This window comes from Crotalus tigris, unplaced genomic scaffold (genome assembly GCF_016545835.1).
Source record: "Crotalus tigris isolate CLP2741 ecotype Arizona unplaced genomic scaffold, ASM1654583v1 scf7180000017694.5664430, whole genome shotgun sequence".
In the NCBI taxonomy this organism is placed as follows: domain Eukaryota; kingdom Metazoa; phylum Chordata; class Lepidosauria; order Squamata; family Viperidae; genus Crotalus; species Crotalus tigris.
The window spans coordinates 3,781,150-3,801,860 of NW_024096572.1; the positions used below are offsets into that span (position 1 = coordinate 3,781,150).

At 37.9% G+C, this 20,711-nt stretch overlaps 1 protein-coding gene across 4 annotated transcripts in view; it reads right to left on the reverse strand.

The window, feature by feature from the left end:
- Nucleotides 1-20,711, reverse strand: part of GTDC1 (glycosyltransferase like domain containing 1) — a 269,468-nt gene that overhangs the window by 238,207 nt on the left and 10,550 nt on the right. The window contains exon 1 of one of the 4 annotated variants that reach the window (XM_039338237.1): nt 9,368-9,715. The exons of the other annotated variants lie outside the window; for them this stretch is intronic. The gene's annotated coding sequence lies outside the window, so the exon portion shown is untranslated. Of the gene's footprint in view, nt 1-9,367; nt 9,716-20,711 lie in introns of those variants that run through there. 4 annotated transcript variants of the gene reach the window in all.

Genomic DNA, 20,711 nt, shown 5'->3' on the forward strand with positions numbered 1-20,711 from the left:
TCTTCCAGGCTCTGTGATTCTATGAGTCACTTTTCAGAGATGGATGGCATAGAAATTAAATACGTAAAAATAAACAAAACTTCTTCATATTATTCAGATACATTTTTATTATTATTCAGTTCCTCACTGAATTATGCTTTTGATTTAAAAATTAAAGGCTGAAAAGCAAATTCTAGGAGTCCCCTTATTTCCTTACCTCTTTCTCCCTGTTTTACCCTAGTAACCAAATGTTTTGAATGTTTAGGGGGAAAAAATCTGAAAAGTTTATTTTTAAAAAGAGTTTCCGAATGAGAAGAAATGTACAGGATATTTACATCTCAGCTTCTGTATTACAGCAGTGTAGATATGGGAAACTGCTGAATAAGTCAGGGGTAGAATTTCCACAAGTGAAAGGCCTTACCAAGTTTCAGAAGTTATTTCAGAGCATTTTCACAAATTGTTATGAAATCACCTAAATATATAAAGAACTTTTGCTGAAGGGGAAATGAATCTGAAAACAAAGAATGCTTACACACACTCATAAACATATATTTTAATGGTATTTTTAAAAAACTATTTGCCTGTGCAGGATTTAGAAAGTAAGAGTATGCAAACATCTTCTCACTAAATGTGGTTCTGTTTCTCTAACACAGAAAAATATATTTGCTTCTTCCAAAGAAAAGGTGACATATTAGTGGTTACCTACTGTACAAAGTGTTATTAGCTAACTCTATGACAAGTTCTTACTTATGGAATTCTTTCACCAGTCGTTTTGAAATATTGCAACAACCACAAGAAAAGCTATTGCCCTAATTAAACTACTGCTACTGTTGTTTAATTTTGAAAAACAGATTAAGAATTATTTTGGCTAAATAATTTTTCTATTTATTTGCTATTAGCAAAATAAACCCACTTTACTATAGGATGGCTTTCTACGCACATACTTTCCACTTGTATCTAGTATCCTAAAAGAATTCAGAAACTTTATTCATTAATACTGCTGAAATACAGGTAGTCATCGACTTATAACAGTTCACTTAATGACCATTCAAATTTACAACGACACTGAAAAAACTGACTTATGACCATTTTTAACACTTATGAGCACTGCAGCATCCCCATGATTATGTGATCAATATTCAGACACTTGGGAACTATTTATAACAGTTGTGGTGTTCTGGGGTTATGTGATCCCCTCTTCTGAGCTTTTTGACAAGCAAAGTCAATGGGGGAAGTAAGGTTCACTTCACATCCATGGTACTAACTTAACAACTGCAGTGATTCACTTAACAACTGTAGCAAGAAAAGTTGTAAAATGGGGCAGAACTCGCTGAACAAATGTCTCACTTAGCAACAGAAATTTTGAGTTCAACTGGAGTAGTAAGTTGAGGACTACCTCTATACCATTTATAAATTTTGTGTGAATAATTACAGACAAAACAGCTTTCCACTTCAGTTAAAACTGCAAAATTGTTTTTAAAAAAACACAAGTTAAGAAGCAAACTTTAACAGTTGATGATAGTTTGTTTCAAAAACAGGCACATGCCTATATGGTAATCCTTTCTTAAAATTATCAAAATATATGCTGCAAATTTTGTCTATGGGTATTACAGAAATTTAGCCCTGCAGCTGCTAGCCAATGTTTATTTAAATGTGCTTCAGACTTCAGATGAAATTAACCTGGTTTGGTCCAGGATTCTAGCCATGACTTTTATGCTGGATTTTAAATTCTTTTTAAATACATTATTTCCACGCTATAATTCTCCATCCCTAAAGTGTTTATGGGCTTTGTTTTTATGAGATATCCAGCAAGTATCAAATATGAGAACAGTAGCCATAACAGTCAGAGTAACAAGTTTTACTATAACAGTTTCTCAAAAGGCATATATATTCCAGTTGTCATAATACCTATATTTTATATAGTGATGAATTCTGCTTATCATATGTGTGTGTGTGTGTCTGTGTCTGTGTCTATGGTTTGTGGTTGACCACAGCTGCATCATTAGCCACTTTAAACCCCTCCAATCCATACATGAAGCAAACTGACACCCACCATGAAGATGAGGCACGACCACGAACGCGAAGCCAAAAAATAGCAAGGCAGCCCACCATCTTAAACCCCCCTGCAACTCAGACTAACCTGAGCACAACAAAGCCCCCACCCAAACAGAACACTCCCCAAGCCAATCAGAGCACAGCAAACACCCCAGCCAATCAGAGCACAACCAACACCCCAGCTATAAAATAATCCGAACACCAGGATAATACTAAAAACAAAACTTGTTTAATTAAAAGCTAAGTCTTTTGTCGGTCAACACTACCGACATCATCAGAGCATGATGCAAGATTACTGGGAGTCCAAGATTGCTGGGAGTCCACAACAAAGACAATTGGCACATCCTTCACAAAATCAGAGGGAAGAAAGAATAGAGGAGATAACCCATCCACAGGATAAAGAACCTATAAGAACAGAGAAGGAACAAGAAACATCTCCCCCCCTAGGTATCCCAGATAAGCATATTTCAACTCACCCCATAAAAAGGGGAAACGATAGGAGCGAACAACAAAGGGGGTTGGATGATAGCCCATGGGACACCTGCTTCACAATGCCCGCGAACATGAGGGGAGAGATGGGTTATCCTACTGATGTGAATAGGAAAGGAAAACAGAGACCTACGATGGAAAGTGATGTGGTGAGGCCCCGCACGTGTGCAAAAAGAGCAAAAGAACTGATGAACCCAATGTGCGAGCAAGTAATGAGGAGCCTCAAGAGGAGGGCGACAACTAGAAGTGGTCCAGCATACTCACGGACACCTGAGGAGGAAAACAGCATCCCTGGGTGCAGCCACCAGTGATTGCACCGATAGACGTCCGGACCCACTTGACACACACCCTCCCTCGAACGCACACACCTTCATCATCTGGCCACATGGGAAAGAAAAACTGGACAACTTCCTCACACACCTCAACAGCCTACACCCCAAAATACAGTTCACCATGGAAACAGAAGCTAATAACCAACTTCCCTTCCTGGATATCTTAGTCTACAAGAAATCCAATGGCTCCCTAGGACACACCATCTACCAGAAGAAAACACACACAAACCGCTATCTGCACGGTCTCTCACACCACCACTCAGCACAGATCAACTCCGTAGCCAAGACACTCATCTCCAGAACAAAATGCTTAGCTGACAAACAACACCTAAAAACTGAACTACACACTCTCACCAATGTACTAACATCCAATGGATTCCAAAGAAATAAGATTACAAACCTAACCCAAAAAGAAACCCCCACTAAAATCCAGGACAGAGAACAAGAAAACGGCAAAGCCCTCCTCCCATACATAAAAGGCATCACAGACAGAATCAGCAAGATCCTCCATAAACACAACATCAAAACAGCATTCTGCACAAACAGAAAAATATCCACCATCCTAAGAAACCCCAAAGATAAAACTGAGTTAGAAAATCCAGGAGTATATGAAATTCCAGGCACTGCTTGTCCCAACACATACATCGGACAAACCAACAGAAGAATAAGTGAACGCATTGAAGAACATGAGAACTCAGTCAAAAAAGAGGAACCAACATCTTCCCTGGTCCAACAACTTAAAGCCACAGGACATGAAATTGACTTTAAAAATACCAGAACTATCGCCAAAACTGAACATTTTAATAACAGAATAATCAGAGAAGCCATCGAGATAGAAAAACGCCCACACAGCATGAACAAACGAGATGATACCTCCCGTCTACCAGCCATTTGGAAACCCGCCCTTATTGACAAACGACTCCCTAACACAAGAAATGACACCAGACTCATACTCACAAAAACCACACAGATATGTCACCACCACACATCCATGCAAAAAGCAAACCCAAAGCCACACTGATGATGAGGCACGACCACAAACCAGAAGCCAGACCACAGCTGCATCATTAGCCACTTTAAATCCCTCCAATCCATACATGAAGCAAACTGATACCCACCATGAAGATGAGGCACAACCACGAATGCGAAGCCAAAAAATAGCAAGGCAGCCCACCATCTTAAACCCCCCTGCAACTCAGACTAACCTGAGCACAACAAAGCCCCCACCCAAACAGAACACTCCCCCAGCCAATCAGAGCACAGCCAACACCCCAGCCAATCAGAGCACAGCCAAGCCCCTAACCAATCAGAACACACCTCCACCCAATCAGAACACAGCTAAGCTCCCACCCAATCAGTTCATACCCCCACTGGCAGTTAAAAGGAAGAAACAGCTAAGACCACACATTGCTCCTCGAAGCACGAAGCTGAAAACACCAGCCTGAAGATGACGAATGGGACTTCGTCGAAACATCGTCAAGACACTTCCAATTTTATGCGGGAGAAAACCCGAATAACCAAAGACCTACCTACCTACCTACGTACATACATACATATATATATATATATACACACACACACACACATATAAATTTCTTTTACTGACAAAGAGTTAAAGTAAAAGAAATTTGGATTTGTAAATGTTTCGCTGTTGCGACTTGAACCTGCTTATCGCCCTTAGTTGGGGGCTACAAGGCAAAAGAAATTGTAAAAAGTAGAACTGCAGCATAGCAGTCAAAATGCCAAGGTGTAATCAATCAGACAGGTCTGTCGGAAAAACAGACAGACCTATATTAGTTATTGCAAACCACTAATTTTAAATTAACTCTCAAAAGTGATCTAATTTCTTTCACATAGCAATCACATAAAAATGAAGATTCATTACAGCACATTTCTCTCTCTCTCATGCATAAACACATATGCACGCACACACTCTTTCCAAAATGACATTGCATTAAATCAGTGGTTCTCAACCTGTGGGTCGGGACCCCATTTGGGGTCAAACGACCATTTCTCGGGGGTCGCCAAACAACGCAGTTGTTTTTTCCCCTTTTCCTTAGCTGTGCTACTCCCTTTTATTCTATTGGCTTTTGAAAGCCAATAGAATAGACTCTCTTGAATAGAGTCTAATTCTATTAGCTTTCAAAAGCCAATAGGAATTGTCCAGGCTGTCTCTGCTCTGCTGAGCCCGCCAAAAGTCCCATTCTGCAAACGGTGCTGCACCAGTTGAGTAGTCCTCGACTTACGACTGGTTGAGTAGTCCTCGACTTACGACCGGTTGGGGGTCACGGCATTAAAAAAGTTGAGAACCACTGCATTAAATATTACCTGTCTAAAGCTTCAGTTTCTGAAAAAAAGCCTGCCAACAGAAGGGATATTTTAGTTCTGAATAAATGGATTAGAGTACTTCCAAAGTTAACCCTGACAAAGCTAAGCTTATTTCCCATGGGCCTCTACAAAAAAGGTCCTGTCTTACAGCTCTATAAAAGGTGGAATTACAAGAAGCAAAGATACCAACAGGGTAGTAGAATACATCCTGGGAGGGCTAGGTTACATAGTTTTCAAATGGTCACAACCCTGTGACAGCCATTTTACGATAGCATCCATAACAGGATATCAAATTCCAAGTGGCCCTAAAACTTTATTTGTCCTACCTTATAAAAGGTACTTGAAGATGGTTATTTAAGACCTTTAGTTACAGCCAAGCTGCTTACACAGTAGCACTTCTTACACGCATTGAGATAATGTAATTTAGAGCTTCAAAACAATTTTGAAGAGGAGGCACATATATAACAGATTACAATAATTCAACCATGAGGTCACCATCAGCTATCTCTGTACGGGTAGTCCTCTACTTACAGCAGTTCATTTAGTGATCATTCAAAGTTACGACGACATTGAAAAAACTGACTTACAACCATTTTTAACACTTATGACTGCTGCAGCATCCCTGTGGTCACGTGATCAAAATTCGGATGCTTGGCAACTAGTTTGTAGTTATGATGGTTTCAGTATCCAGGGGTCATGTGATCATCTTTTGCAATCTTCTGACAAGCAAAGCCAATGGGGGAAACCAGATTCACTTAACAACCAGGTTACTAACTTAATAACTGCAGTGATTCACTTAACAATTGTGACAAGAAAAGTTGTAAAATGGAGCAAAACTCACTTAATACATGTCTCACTTAGCAACAGAAAATTTGGGCTCAATTGTGGTTGTAACTTGAGGACTATCTGTTTACGGTCAAAAAGAATGGTCTTTAGGAACGCTGCTTCCTAGAACCTTCAGTTTTCATAGTGCTGTGCTACCTACAGAGATTTGTGACCAGAGCCCACAGAACAGAGTTGCATGAATGAAAATCAGAATCCATTCAACACTCAGAACTAACTAAAATGTTTATACAGAGGAAAAAATGGTAACAGGTAGATATGGCAACCAGTTAAACATATTAAATATTTGCAGAATATGTAAAGGTTGCTGAAATTGAATTGTAAATTTAAAATGTCAAGAAGGTAACCCTTCCAAAGCATCTGCCATAGTGCAAAGCAGGTATTCAGGCTATACATCTCTGTTCTTCTGAAAAGGGAAAACCCAATGTTACACTTCATAGGAGGTGATAATAAGTAAAATAAAATCAAGCAAATTTAAAACTCTTATGCGGCATGACATTTAATTCATGGGCTTTCAATATATAGCTGACAAATGGATAGCTTTCTTTCTAGAGATGATGCAAATTGTAGGTATGAAGATGGAAATATTAACCTATGTTCTACTTTCATCTTGAAAGTACTTTAAAAATTACAACCACATGTTTCACTATGATTCAAAAAAAACGCCTTACTTTTGACACTTTTAAAGCATTGCATTTGATTTTGCTTGTACAAGATAGCATCTTCATTTTCCAAAGAGCCATTTCTGTTAAGATTTTAGATAATTTTTAGTCTCTTAAATAAGATTTACTATAGAACATAAAAACAAATAATATATTATCTTATATTATCCCCAGGTCACCTCTATTTAATAACAAAGAGATGTTTTTAAAATTTTCATTTGCAGAAAAAAAAATAGTGCTTCATTTTGAAATGAAACTTCTGCCCTATCATAGCTCAAACCACTACCAAGAAGCCTCCAACCATGAGGAATAAATTAAGGAAGAAGGAAAAGGGGCTATGGAAAAAAGCATAAGAGAAAAAAACTAAGTTCCTCATTTTTTAATTCTGCTCCATTCCTCCCCCCAAAAATGGAAGAGTACAAGACCTTTTCCATATTTTCCATATTCGTAAAAGGTATGAAGGACAATACATCAAATCTTTCAAGGTTTAATTAATTAGTCCTCAATTTAAAACCATTCATTAGTGACCAACTTCCCCACTTACAACCATTGCAGCATCCCCAGGGTCACGTGTTCAAAATTCATAAAATTGGCAGCTGACTCATATGTATGATGGTTTCAGTGTCCCTGGGTCATGTGATCACCTTTTGCGACTTTCAGACAAGCAAAATCATTTGGGGAAGCCAGACTCACTTAACAACCATACTAACTTAACAACTGCAATGATTCACTTAAGTGTGGCAAGAAAGGTTGTAAAATAGGGCAAAACTCACTTAAGCTGTCTCACTTAGCAACAGGAAATTGGGGCGTAATTGTGATCATAAGTCAAAGACTACCTGTACATATGTTACTGTTTTCACACCCAGCCCCGTCAAATAAAAGGAGGGGAATGTTCCTTTGGTGAATACTTAGCATTTGGGTTACCCTGTAGAACAGGGGTCCCCAACCCCCGTCCATAGACCGGTACCAGGCTGTGACATGCCAGCAACCGGTCTACACAAACAAGCAAGCCCCATCCGTGGAATGCAGGCAGCACACAAAACCACACCAGTCCACTGAAAAACCTCTCTCCACGTAACTGATCCCTGGTGCCCAAAAGGTTGGGGACCTCTGCTGTAGAAGACTGAATATGTGCAGATTACCACCTTCTCAGTATCTATAGGGATCAGGAGAAAATGTATGGAAAAGATTAAGTAACATTAGCCATGAAAGCAAGCTGGGTGACCTTAGACCTGCACTCTCTCTCAGCCCAACTTACCTCACAGTGTTGTTATTGTGAGGAAAATAGGAGTAGTATTAGGTATGTTCGCTGCCTGAAGTTACTTATAAAGTAATTAAGGTGCGATATAAATCAATCAATCAGAGAATGAAAAACAAGCATTTAAGTCAGGTACTACTGCAATCTGCAGTGTCGGAAAGGAAGAATGCCAAACCTATTCTTTGCGATCCTTCATTTACATGCAAGCAAAACACAACAAAAATGTGTCTTAAACCCGTATCATTAAAACACAACTTATAACCAGGCACCAGAGAATGGTAAAAATATATGTGCGTTAGGGACATCTTCGGTATTTGTGTGCCTTATCCTGGAGGTTCTGGGGCTCTGGGAGGGGATACAGACAATAAGTTGAAAACTAAACTAAACAGCAGCACCAATGGAGTACAAATAATCATGCATATTTGTGCCTGGTAAAATGAATATTTGAACATTAAAAACGACCAGGAACATTTTCTTGGATATATTTAGGTATTAAATATTTAACAGTTATTGCCTAATAATCAGGAATCATGTTTTCATTATTAAGCAGCAGTATTGTATAACAATTCTTTTTAAAGCCGTGTTGCCAATGGATGGTTCTCACTTCGTTTTCAAAATCCCGAAAGATTACCCATTCTTTAAACACGTGCAGTTCTGCCTGAAAGCCAAGAACACGTGAAAGAAAATCACTTTGTTTCCTACAAAATATGACAGAATTGACTCGAGAGTTGTGGGTTTTATAGCCCCACGAGATTGATTGTAGAAAAGAGAGTAATATGATATAACTTTAAAGAGAGATTAAAATATATTTGTATTTATAAATGCTGTGAAGAATATTGGAAGCACTTCTTTATACTTTTTCTTCTTTTCCATTTTTAACATTTTTCCCTTTCTTGCCATTTTTTTTCTTTATTTGTCTCCCTTACTTTCTAATAGTTTGTGTTAGCTTTTAACGTTTGGTTAAAAGGTTTTAATAAAAGCTGTACATTTAAAAAATACCAGAGTTGAGTGTAATCCGACACTAAACCACTTGGTGGTTACTTTTTCAAAATGACAGAGTTGGAAAAATCTATTATAAACTGCAGAATAACTACTGTGCATGTTTCCATATATTCAAAATACCCTCCCTTGATCTTACATACACATTGTAATTTTTTTTAAAAAACAGAAACCTAACTCTGATAGACAGTTGCTGGAAAAGAAAGAGAGACCTCTGTTCTCCTCATACAAGATAATGTATTTTTCAAAATATAATCCTCTTGATCTGAATCATATGCATACAATTCATATGATCTGTTGCGCATGATCTGAATCATATGTACCAAAGTCAATTCTGATGTCTAAAAAAAGGAAAAGAAACTAACTTACCTCAGGCTAATATTATTTTTTGTCTACATTTATGCTAAGGCAGTAGCCTTTACCTGGTGATTCAGGATATCAGCTCTGGTGAAACAGGACATAAGATTGAATCACAGACTTCTGTAAATTGGGTCTAACTGCCAACCATACAGATAGCCCTTGACTGGTCACTTAGCAACCCTTCAGTGATATAATAGACCTCCCCCAGTCGAATTATGACCCGGTTACAAAGTTCTGATGTCCACCCCCCACAGTCACATGACTACATGTTGATTGCTCAGCAACCAGCCCACGTTTACATTTTATGACATCCCTATTTAAAAGCAAATTTGGGGCTGTGGGAAAGAGGACACTATAATGTAATTTGTTTATACAATGTTTATAAGCCTGCGCTTCTGATCATTACATTCCAAACAACTTACTTACAAGAGATCATAAACAAATTGAGCTCCTATTGTAATAAAAAAGTAAAGATTTCCTTGTCCACTCCTGTCTGACTCTAGGGCACAGTGTTCATGTCTGTTTCTTGGCCAAGGGAATCAGCCTTATCCAAATACATTTTCCGTGATCATGTGGGTAACATGGCTATATGCCAAAGGAACATGGAATGCTGTTACCTTCCCTGAGTGGTACCTATTTATCTACTTGCATTTGCATGCTTTCAAACTCCTCAAATACCCATTTAGACCCTGCAAAAGGCCTTCAATTCTGCCCATTCAGCCATAGCAAAGGAATTCTCAGCCTTTTTCCTTGACTTCTGATCGTCAGTGGATTCCCTATCAAGGACAGAATGAAAGGAAGAGGCAGACTTCTTTCCTCAGAAGCAAGTTTACCTACATTTTTTTTTCATAAAAGAACTATATGATCCTTCATCCAGAGCTATTTTTAGTGAATCCAATCTAATAAAAAAAAGCCAGTCAAAATGCACTGCAGGAAGCAAAATAAAACCGGATTCCAAGTTCCTTCAAAAGTAAGAAGGGCTTATATACAGGTAGTTCTCAAATTACAACCATAATTGAGCCTGGCAATGATAGTAGTAAGTCATGGCGGTCGTAAAAATGGATCACCATGTGACTGGACTTGATTTTACAATCTTTTTCACAGAAATTGTAAAGCAAACACAGAATTAGTTAAACAAATACCACAGTCATTAAGTAAACCCATAATTCGCTATGGGAGGAAGCACATAATAGATATCCTAAAATAAATGCAACTCTTACTTTAATAAGAGTAGCTAGATCACTTTTCTTTATAAAAAGGGTAAGGTTCATATGTATATAATATTACAAATGTAGTTATGCAGTATTCTTTAAAAGGCAGAAACAGGGCAAATATTGAAAGCCAAATTCAGATTCTTTCAAACACTTCATTTAAATGAATTCTAAAAGCTTCTGTTAGCTACAGTTACAGTCATGGATTTAGAAAAACTTGCATTTTGAGTATGATTCAATTGGGCACATCTCTTTAAAAGCAGAAAAAATGGGACCTAGGAGCTCCATTTCTGAATCATATTAACTATTTGCAAAGTATTCTCCCCCCCCCCCACCCAATTCCATGTATTCTCTCCTCTCCACCATCATTACCACACACACAGACTCCCATTGGTCTAATTTCCTTTTCTGATACTAGAGGTTCTTGTAAATAAGGAATATCAGGTAAGGTATCTTGAATGGTGATATCTCTATTGTACAGAACATCAGCATATTCCTTTCATCTGATTAATCAGTTACTATCTGACACTCTTTAGCATACCAGTTCACGGCTGGAACTTCCTTCTGAGTTTGCAGATCTTTTCTAAGATTTTTTTCGCTTTGCATGACTGTTTCAACCTTCATTGTCTTCATAGATGCCAATGTAATATTGCTTCTTGCCTCTTCTAACAACTCTCTGGAACTCTTTGTTAAATTCCTTCCTAAGATTTTTGTCTTTTTCGGCTTTGGTTTCTCTTCTCTTCTCGGCAATTTCCCTCGTTCATTTTGATACCCAGTTTGTTTTCTTCTAGTTTCTTGATCTTTAGAGTCTCTTTAACACCTTCTTTGATTTGATTCCACAGTATCTCTGGTTCCTACTAAGTTCAGGGCTTCAAAATGATTCTGGATGCCTTCCTTTAAAAAAGTGGGCAGTGCCTCAACATCATATTATGAGACACTACTTGACTTTCTTCTGATGCTTTAGTTTGACTTGGAACTTGCATCTGAAGTTTCCAATCTGTTCCACAGTCAGTTGCTTTGTTGTTATAACTGAGTTCTTCCACCCTCTTGTACCAATAATATAGTCAATTTGATTTTTGTGTTCTCCATTTAGTAATGTCCCCGCATAAAGGCACTGATGTGCTTGTTTGAAAAATTCCATAAGCAAAGACAAAATCAATGAGATTGGCAGAAAACAGATAAATTGTTCTGCTACTTAATTTCAATTTCCTAAGCTATATAGCCCATCTATATTTCTAAATTTTGCAGGACATCTTGTTTCATGATTTACAATTTCATACTGAATCTGACCACAGAACTTGTCATCTTCACCTTTTTTTCCATCAAAGGCATAAGCTTGAATATCCATCAAATGAAGGGGCTATCTGTGAAATCTAACTGATATTACTTGGTCACTGACTGCATTGTTTCCATGCACAATGTTTGTTGTACTACTTTTTACTATGAAAGCAACACCGATCTTCCTTTGGTTTTCATGATCTTGAATGGTAAACAATATGATCTTCTGACTGGAGGTATACAGTTCCAATCCATTTCTGTTTGCTGCTTTCCACAGTCTTAAACAATAATTGATTCATTCAATGTTTTTACTTTGTTGGGCTTTTCCTTGTTTACGCTTCTTACATTCATGTTGCTACTGTAATTTTCTTTGCAGCTTTGGGTTTATTTCCCTGCATGGTCAGATTAGTAACCAGGCTCCCAGAAGGGTTTAATTCAGCTGCATCATAAATTAGCACTCTGAGGATCCTCAGCTCCTCCCCAGTAACATATTGAGGGGTCTCCAATCTGAGGGCCACATCATCCGGCACAATATTATCCAATCGCTTTATCTTGCCTGTCCACCACTCAAAGGTGCTTTTTTTCTTCAAAAGCAACTGGGTTGTTTTCTTTCCTTGAAGAATAAAAAGAAAATGTTTTGTTTCTCATCCAATCAGCTTTATCCACTCTGATGGCGGAGGGGATGGAAGGATAGGTACTGGCAGTTGAGACTGGATAGTGGAGGGGATGGAAGGATAGGTTCTGATAGGAGGGTGAACCTAACCTATCAGAACCTATCCTTCCATCCCCCCACCATCCAGTCTCAACTGTCAGTACCTACCTTCTATAACTGATGAAGCTTCTTGGATGAGAAGCAAAACATTTTCTTCTTTTTCCTCCTCAAGAAAAAAGCACTTTTGAGACAACTATGACCTGGACGACTGAGAATCTCCACAATTTCCCTTGGTAATATACTGGAGTGATTTACCATTGCCTTCTCCCTATGCAATACAGTATGAAATTATGCAAATTGTTGCTATCACCACAGCAGGGGTGTCAAACTGCCGGCCCGTGGGCCAGATGCATCATGCTGAAACCACACCCACCCCATTGCCGGCAATGGGAAAAAAGTCGTGATAGGTCGCAAACACATCATGTGACATTGCAAGTTTGACATCCCTGCACTAAAGTGATCCTTCACGTGTAACATCTTCCTATATTACTATTGCCCAATATTGGGATAATGTTCACATCTTGGGCAGCCCTAATAGAACTATATACTCTTGGCATACTCGCAGCATGCCTCGCTCTTTCTCGTAGGAAGTCTCTGCCCTCCCATGAGGCAGCAGCATAGCAGGATTTGTAGACTGGTGCGTGTGTGTGTCCTCAAAAATAAATAATAGGGGGAGCAAAAAAAGATTGCATACACTATAGTTTTTAAATTAAAAGCTGGGGAAAAGGACACATTTGGTAACTAGACATAACTATTGAAATTAAGTCAATCTTTGATATTATCATTAAATCTAGACTACATAACAATGTATTATATCATTTTCTCATTTACAGAACACAGAGACTTTCAAAAATAAATAGCAAACTCAACCCCTTGGGGGAACATGACCCACAGTTTGAGAACTCCTGACCCATGGCATAAGTCCAATGCCTTTGAAGAAACTTAAGCTTTTAGGCTACATGTTGCTTTCACAGGAGAAAAACTGCCACCACAATGGCTCCTTCTCCAGCTACCTTCTAAACAGGAAGTCTAGAGCTTTTCATCACAGCCAGCCATGGAAAAACTACAATAAGCAACTAAACGGGGAGGAAAATGTTCCAAGACAATAATTTATATGAATCAGCTCTTTGTCCTTGTGGTCTGCTCATCTGGTTGTCAATCAGTGAGCTTGTCAGGAGGAATGAATTTTGGACTCAAAAAAATCCTTTTTGATGTAGCACACGTCATACCTTGTTGCTATGACTGTTCCAATATCAGCTGCTTGTTCTATGGATTCCATAAGCTAGAAATATCATCAGTTGCAAAAAACACAGAAGCATGAACTTCAGGGAAAACTCAGTAGCACACATCATCAAGGCTAAACAAATCCCCAAACAATCAAAGTTTGCATTGATGCTTAAAAGGGGGTATGTCTTTGTTAACCTAATCAGGTACTTTTAATAAGAGAAAGAAAGCAGGTGAGTAAGCAGATCCAGACCACACTTTTTATTTCCCTTCCTCAAAGCACCACTACTTTTAATATGCCTATATAAAGAAACGAAGGTGAAATTCATTGTATATTGATATACAATATACATTTTGTCGGACATTGTGATGTCACAATTTTATTGATGCTCTTGTGTCATTTCTGAGACTTCTTCAGTACTGGAAGTGGCTTCTGCATACTCATAGTTCATTCACAGAGGTCTCTGTCTCTTGGCTATATCAGAAGAGACTCCTTAAGCCAGAGGTCCCCAACCTTTTGGGCACCAGGGACCAGTTTTGTGGAGAGAGGTTTTTCTGCGGACCAGAGTGGGTGTGGTTTTGTGTGCTGCCTGCATCCTGCGGATGGGGCTTTGCTTGTTTGTGCAGCCCGGTTGCTGGCATGCCGCGGCCCAGTACCGGTCCACGGAACGGGGGTTGCGGACCCCTGCCTTAAGCAACACAGAATGAAACATACTGGTAACTTTCTCTTTTTAGAAGCAGGGTACCCTGCTCCCTAGGACAGTGGTTCTCAACCTTTTTAATGCCGCGACCCCCAACCAGTTGTAAGTCGAGGACTATCCAACCGGTCATAAGTCAAGGACTACCCAACTGGTCATAAGTCGAGGACTTTCCCTGCCCAGGAGCGCCGCGCATGCATGGTGCCGCCCCCTGCGCCGGCCAAAGCGTAGCTGGCAAGCGGCAAAGACGGCGCAGGCCGACCACTGGCTGGGCCACCAGCTGGCACAGACCAAGGGAGGTAAGGCACCTGCCGGGCCCCAGGTGCGCCAGCAACCCTCCCTGCGCCCCCCGGCCTCCCACCTCCCACCCCTGGCTCTCTTTTACTTACATTTTTAGTAGTTGCTCAGCAGGGAAGGGTGGAAACTTCCAGACAGCTTGCCTTCACTGCAGACAACTTGCAGCACCGTTTGCAGAATGGGACTTTTGGCGGGCTCAGCAGGGCAGAGACAGCCTGGACAATTCCTATTGGCTTTTGAAAGCCAATAGAATTAGACTCTATTCAAGATAGTCTATTCTATGGGCTTTCAAAAGCCAATAGAATAAAAGGGAGTAGCACAGCTAAGGAAAAGGGGGGAAAATGGCGGACTGCGTTGTTTGGCGACCCCCGTGAAATGGTCATTCAACCCCAAATGGGGTCCCAACCCACAGGTTGAGAACCGCTGCCCTAGGAGAATCAGCATGTTTGGCAACCAGAGAAGACTTACTGAATTCTCCTCTGAGGCAAACAACACCCCAATAGGTCAAAGGAAAATACATCAACATCACTATTATTTTTGTGTTTGGTTCTTTTTTTCTTAATAATTAAAAAACAATAAATAATGTGTCTGAAGATATTATTTGCAGCACTTGGATTATGTCCTATATAGATATAGATATCAGGCTTCAAACCTCCATCAACAAAAACTTCTGACTAAACTACTGCTCCCAAAAAGCCCTTCTTTATAATTGCACACTTGTATTTATTTCAACTCTCAGTCCATTGACATTCCTGCTCTTAAGGACTTGTGTAGTCTTTCAGGGTATCCTAATCAGGAGCTGGAGCTGTTAGCCCAATAACAGAACCCAGTTTTTCAACACCTGTCCTACTTAGACGCCGCTCCCCTAACAGTACTCAAGAAGTCCCTGGTTCCAAACTTGATAAATAAAACAGACAAACAAATAAATACTGGATATAGGAGACTAGTCTCAATTACCTTCCAAAGTCTATCAGCATTTCCTTAAAATGGAAACAGCTGTGTTCCCAAAATTCTGAGAATACATTAAATTACAGTATACACAATTGGGATGTACAGTATAACCACTACTAGAAAATGAGAAGAGGAAACAGTGGAAGTAACTACATAAAAAGTATTCCTTTAGGACCAAGTGTGATAAATTATTTTGGTCTGAATCATGATGCACAGCCATTCGGAACAACTATTCATCTTTAAAAAAAAAATATATTGTGTTATCAATCATAGCGCCCTCATTCATGGAATGGGGAAGTAAAAGAATGTAAAGAAAAAATATATTTCTAAGAGTTATATGTTGCTTATAAAAATATATAAAAATAATGTACAATAAACTTTTAAAAAGTAAAAGAAATTAGTACAGAACCTTACTATATTCTGAAGAGGCCTTTTTTGCAGCTTTTGAAGAGGATAGATATATGTGAAAGGGCATCAAAGACTTAAATTAATTTTATTGATTTCCATGTTTTTTTTTTTAAATACAACATGTAGCTTTTCATATAGGGGTACTCCAGGAAGCAATGCAAAAAAACAAAACAAACAGAATGTATATAAAGAGGGTTTATTGTCCTTAATATGTTTTGCTGCAAGCACATTTGTGCTTAAAAGATAAGAGTTCTTCATTTGATAGAACTTTTAAATATCTCTATTCGCATATGCAGTCCAGAAATGGATGGACACAATGAAAACCTTTTGGATGAAGAGTCCTTCACAATTCCAAACAGGATTTTTTTAAGGCTAGGGCAAAAATGATTTGGGTTCAATCTCCTGCCTTTCCATGAGATTGTCGAAAATTCCAACACTTTCCAGACCCTTCTGCTCAATTGATTTCATCACATGAAGGAGCAATAAGAAGATACAAATAGTCTTCGATTTATGACAATTGAGCCCAAAATTTCTTTGGTTAAGTGAGACAGTGGTTAAGTGAGTTTTGCTCCACTTTACAACTTTTCTTGTCCCACTGACTTTGTTTGTCAGAAGGTTGCAAAAGGTGGTCACATGATCTCAGGATGCTGCAATCATCATAAATATGAGTCAGTTGCTAAGCATCTAGATTTTGATCACGTGACTGTAGAGATAGTATAATGGTCATAAGTGTGAAAAAAGGTCATAAGTCACCTTTTTCAGTGCTGTTGTAACTTCGAACAGTCACTAAACGAATGGTTGTAAGTCAAGGATTACCAGATAATTTAGCTAAATCTACTGGTAATCCTTGACTTACAACCTGTGAATTGAACCCTTAAAGAAAGAAGTTTTGAATTTAGACTTTTCTTTGTGATGTCAAACCTAGAGCAGGTTTTCTCCCAATTGCATTTTAAAAAGAAATTGCCCACTATACCGTTCAATCTACCAGTACCACCTCAGGATTCTCCGATCCATCATGAAGGTAAACTGTGTTAGTATAAGGCTGTGAATACAAAATGATTGTATAGTAGATCTTTTCCACTGTTCTTCCTGCTAGGCCTATTTATAGGCACACCAATGGAAAAAAATCATTTTGTCTGTTTCTAACATTTAGGACTTAAATGTTTCATAATTCAACTGCAGTTGCTGAGTTTAGCTTTTTTATTCAAAGCTTCTTAAGAGGAGCTAATAAGAGCAATCACTTTTACCTACATTAGGAAAAGATAAGACATGAAGTGTTAGCTGAATTATATTTTTTTCAGATCAGCCTGGCAGGAAGAACATTTCTCTAATGAATAAATAAATATTGGATGTACATAAACGCAATTCTTATGCCCAAACAATTGATAATGTAATAATCTTGGATATTTTCATACATTATCATTTGAACAGAAACCTAGTCAATTCCAAAAGACACAAAATTATTCCTTTCCTATATGCAGTCCTAGAATCCCCCTTGAGGCTAAGGCTATCAGAAAATATAGCAATCTCTTTATACGGAAATTTTCACACACTTTTAATAACTTTCAGCTTTGCTAGATAAAAAAAAAATTAGCAAGTAGTTTCTCAGAACTCTTGAAAAGCTTGACAAAAGAAACGTTTCTTTAGTCAACTTGCAGGTTATTAAACTGAGAGAAGATAAGTAGCATCATTTGGACAATGAAATTGAGAGCTTCGGGATAGGTGGACAGACTTCAGATCACAGAAAACATTGCTATATTTGAAGCAAGATGTGAAAGTGTCTGGGGTAGGACTATCCTACATTGCTAAGGAATGCTGCAAGATAGATGAAATAAATTTCTGTGTTAAACAGAGTCGATTCTAGTCTTGTCTTGTTTATGTGTCTAGTGGTTTCTTGTACTGATTATTCCTTTTTACAAAAACACAGAAGACAATCCCTCAATACATCATCTGGAGAAGGAGAAAAAAAAAAGGACATGACTATAGTTAAAATGATTAAGATGCAGAATAAAGCACTACTTTGTACAAAAGAAGCCCCTATGCTATTTTGTTAAAACATAAAGAGTTCACAACAGAACAAAAATTCTGATAAAATACCTTTTAAAAATCAATAAAATTGTAAGAATTATAAATATGGCCCAATACAACATTTAATATAAATATTTTCATGGCACCATTTAAATAATATAGCCTTGTAGTATTTATATACATAGGGATCATTCTGTAATATAAAACTAGAACATGGGAATTTGCCCTAGGACATCCAAAATAAAATTTCTTTGCAAGAGATTTTATGATTTAAAGAACAATCACTCAAGATTTTAAATCCCAACATGAACAGGAAGTCTAGATTCGCTGTAAACTATTCCTTACTCCTTGATCAATTTTCTTGCTGCTTCTACTTGACATTGGGCCCAAAATTATGAAAAATATATTAGAAATATCTGCAACCAGTTCTTTTTTTACTAAGCTTTCACAGGCCTTACATTGTTTGCTATAAGATCTCTTTCTGAAGCTTCCAAAAGTATTTTGATTCTTACAAAAACAATTGCTCATTTTATTTTACTATGCTGCAAAGAACTAATTGGAAAGTGACACTGGCTTGAAAATTATTGGAAATCCAGCTAATACAAGCCAAGAAAAAAATGCTGTTCAAGTACAAAAAACAGTCTAGCTCTAAGTTTGCATGTTCACACAAATAAACTTAATATCTCATTGCACTTAGATGTTAATTCTAGTGATATAAATGGAAAAATACATAGACATATAGCCAAGTCCTATATTTACAGAAAGAAAACTTGATAAATTCAAATGGGATTTACTCCTAGCTAAAGATTTGAAAGAATTTGTAAGGCTTTTCATTTCCATTTTGTATGAAATCGCTTATCCCATATACACTTCTTTCAGTAGAAGTTTGTTCTATTTATTCTAAAACAATGCTACATATTTTTTTTCCAGGAATTAAAAATGTTGAGGAATATGGTCATATTGGATTTAATATAACCCCACCTATTTTGTTTTAGCCAAAATACTATCAATGAGCTGTGTCCACATAAAAAGCTACCATGTAATCTTTAACTTTAAAAGCAGCAATTGTGTTTCCTTGTGAGAGTGCTGATTAGTCAATGATTTACAAGAAGTGTTGAACAAAGTTATAGACTTTTACATTGTTCATCAAATTATGATATTAAAGTCATAAATTGTCCAAATCTACCATTTATCTATGTTTTATTAAATAAGGGGGGGAGGAATGCAATGAGCCATATGACCATAGTTTACAATCCACAATTGATGGGGTTCATACAAAAGCTTAAACTAGAGTTACCAAATTTGGGCTGCAAAATCCAGACAGCACTAGCTACAGATATAGTATAGTTGAAGTCCCCCATATATGGTTGAACTAGTAAACTCAAACCAAACCATGTTTTTGCTTAATATATGAAGCCAACTGAGCATTTCTACATTACAGAGTTAGAATTGTCAATGTAGGTAAATAAAGAAATTGGTATAACATTGAATTTTAAATGCAAGTAGTAATTTTCTTAAGAGAAGAACCAGGAACAAAGAATGTGTGGCTAACATATTGGGTTTCTGTTAAAGGAAAAGAAAAACCCTGCAAATCTACTGAGCACTGAAGAAGCAGATAACTGAAACAGAAAAATTGGCTGGTTTGGTTTAATCTGGTGCCCACTTCCTTAAATTTTCTGAGAAATCAAATCAACTCAAAAAGAGAAACACTAAGGTTTTTAATAGTCAGCTACCTTTCAGCCAGGATTTTGGATTATTGTTGATTAAACACTTCTAGAAAAATAAGAACTGAAATCCTTAACACAGAGAGACCCATGACATTTCTTAGTACTTATTAGGAAATCTGCAACTTGTTGTGAAATAGATTGGGTTTTGTCCAGTCTGTTTTTCTCTGGCTACCAATAGAACATTTGTTAGTGGAATATGCATCTGTTCTAGCCCCAATACCACCCCTTTTGCTTGGAAGAGTTGAGGAACCATCTGACCAAATCAAGAGAAAGTGAAGAAGCAACTTAGGGCAGAAGACAACAATGAGAAATTATTTCATACAATGTTAAATATGGTAAGGTAGACTGTTTAGGATTCATCAAGATGAAGGGTGTTATCTAGCCCTCTTTTTGTTAACCCCTGGAACCCCCTCTGAAAGGTGATGGCACTTTCGGATTATTTATTAAACTTGTAAGACTGCCTCATTCTCTAACAACTCTGGGAGGCATACAATAATAAAATCATATTAAATGTCAGTTGAGACAGTAAACACACTAAAACAGAGTATAAGCCCTAACATATTAGAGTTAAGATGAGACCTCAAGGCAACGCCCAAACTCCAGTTCTAACTACATTAAGTAATGTAACCCCATCTACTCTGTGTAAACACCTCCAATGGCCCTTGTTTCCAGTGGCTTCCTATCACAGATGTAGATGTACCATCTTTGAATCCACATAATGTTTTTATCCCGTAGTGCAACAGACCTATTTACAACATCTGATAAATTAGCAGTCTGGTTCCAGTTGATAGGTAAAAATAAAATACGGTTTGGGAACTGAAATCAGATAATGTGCAGGAGGAGACAGCCTAAGAGCACACAGCTTGTCCACA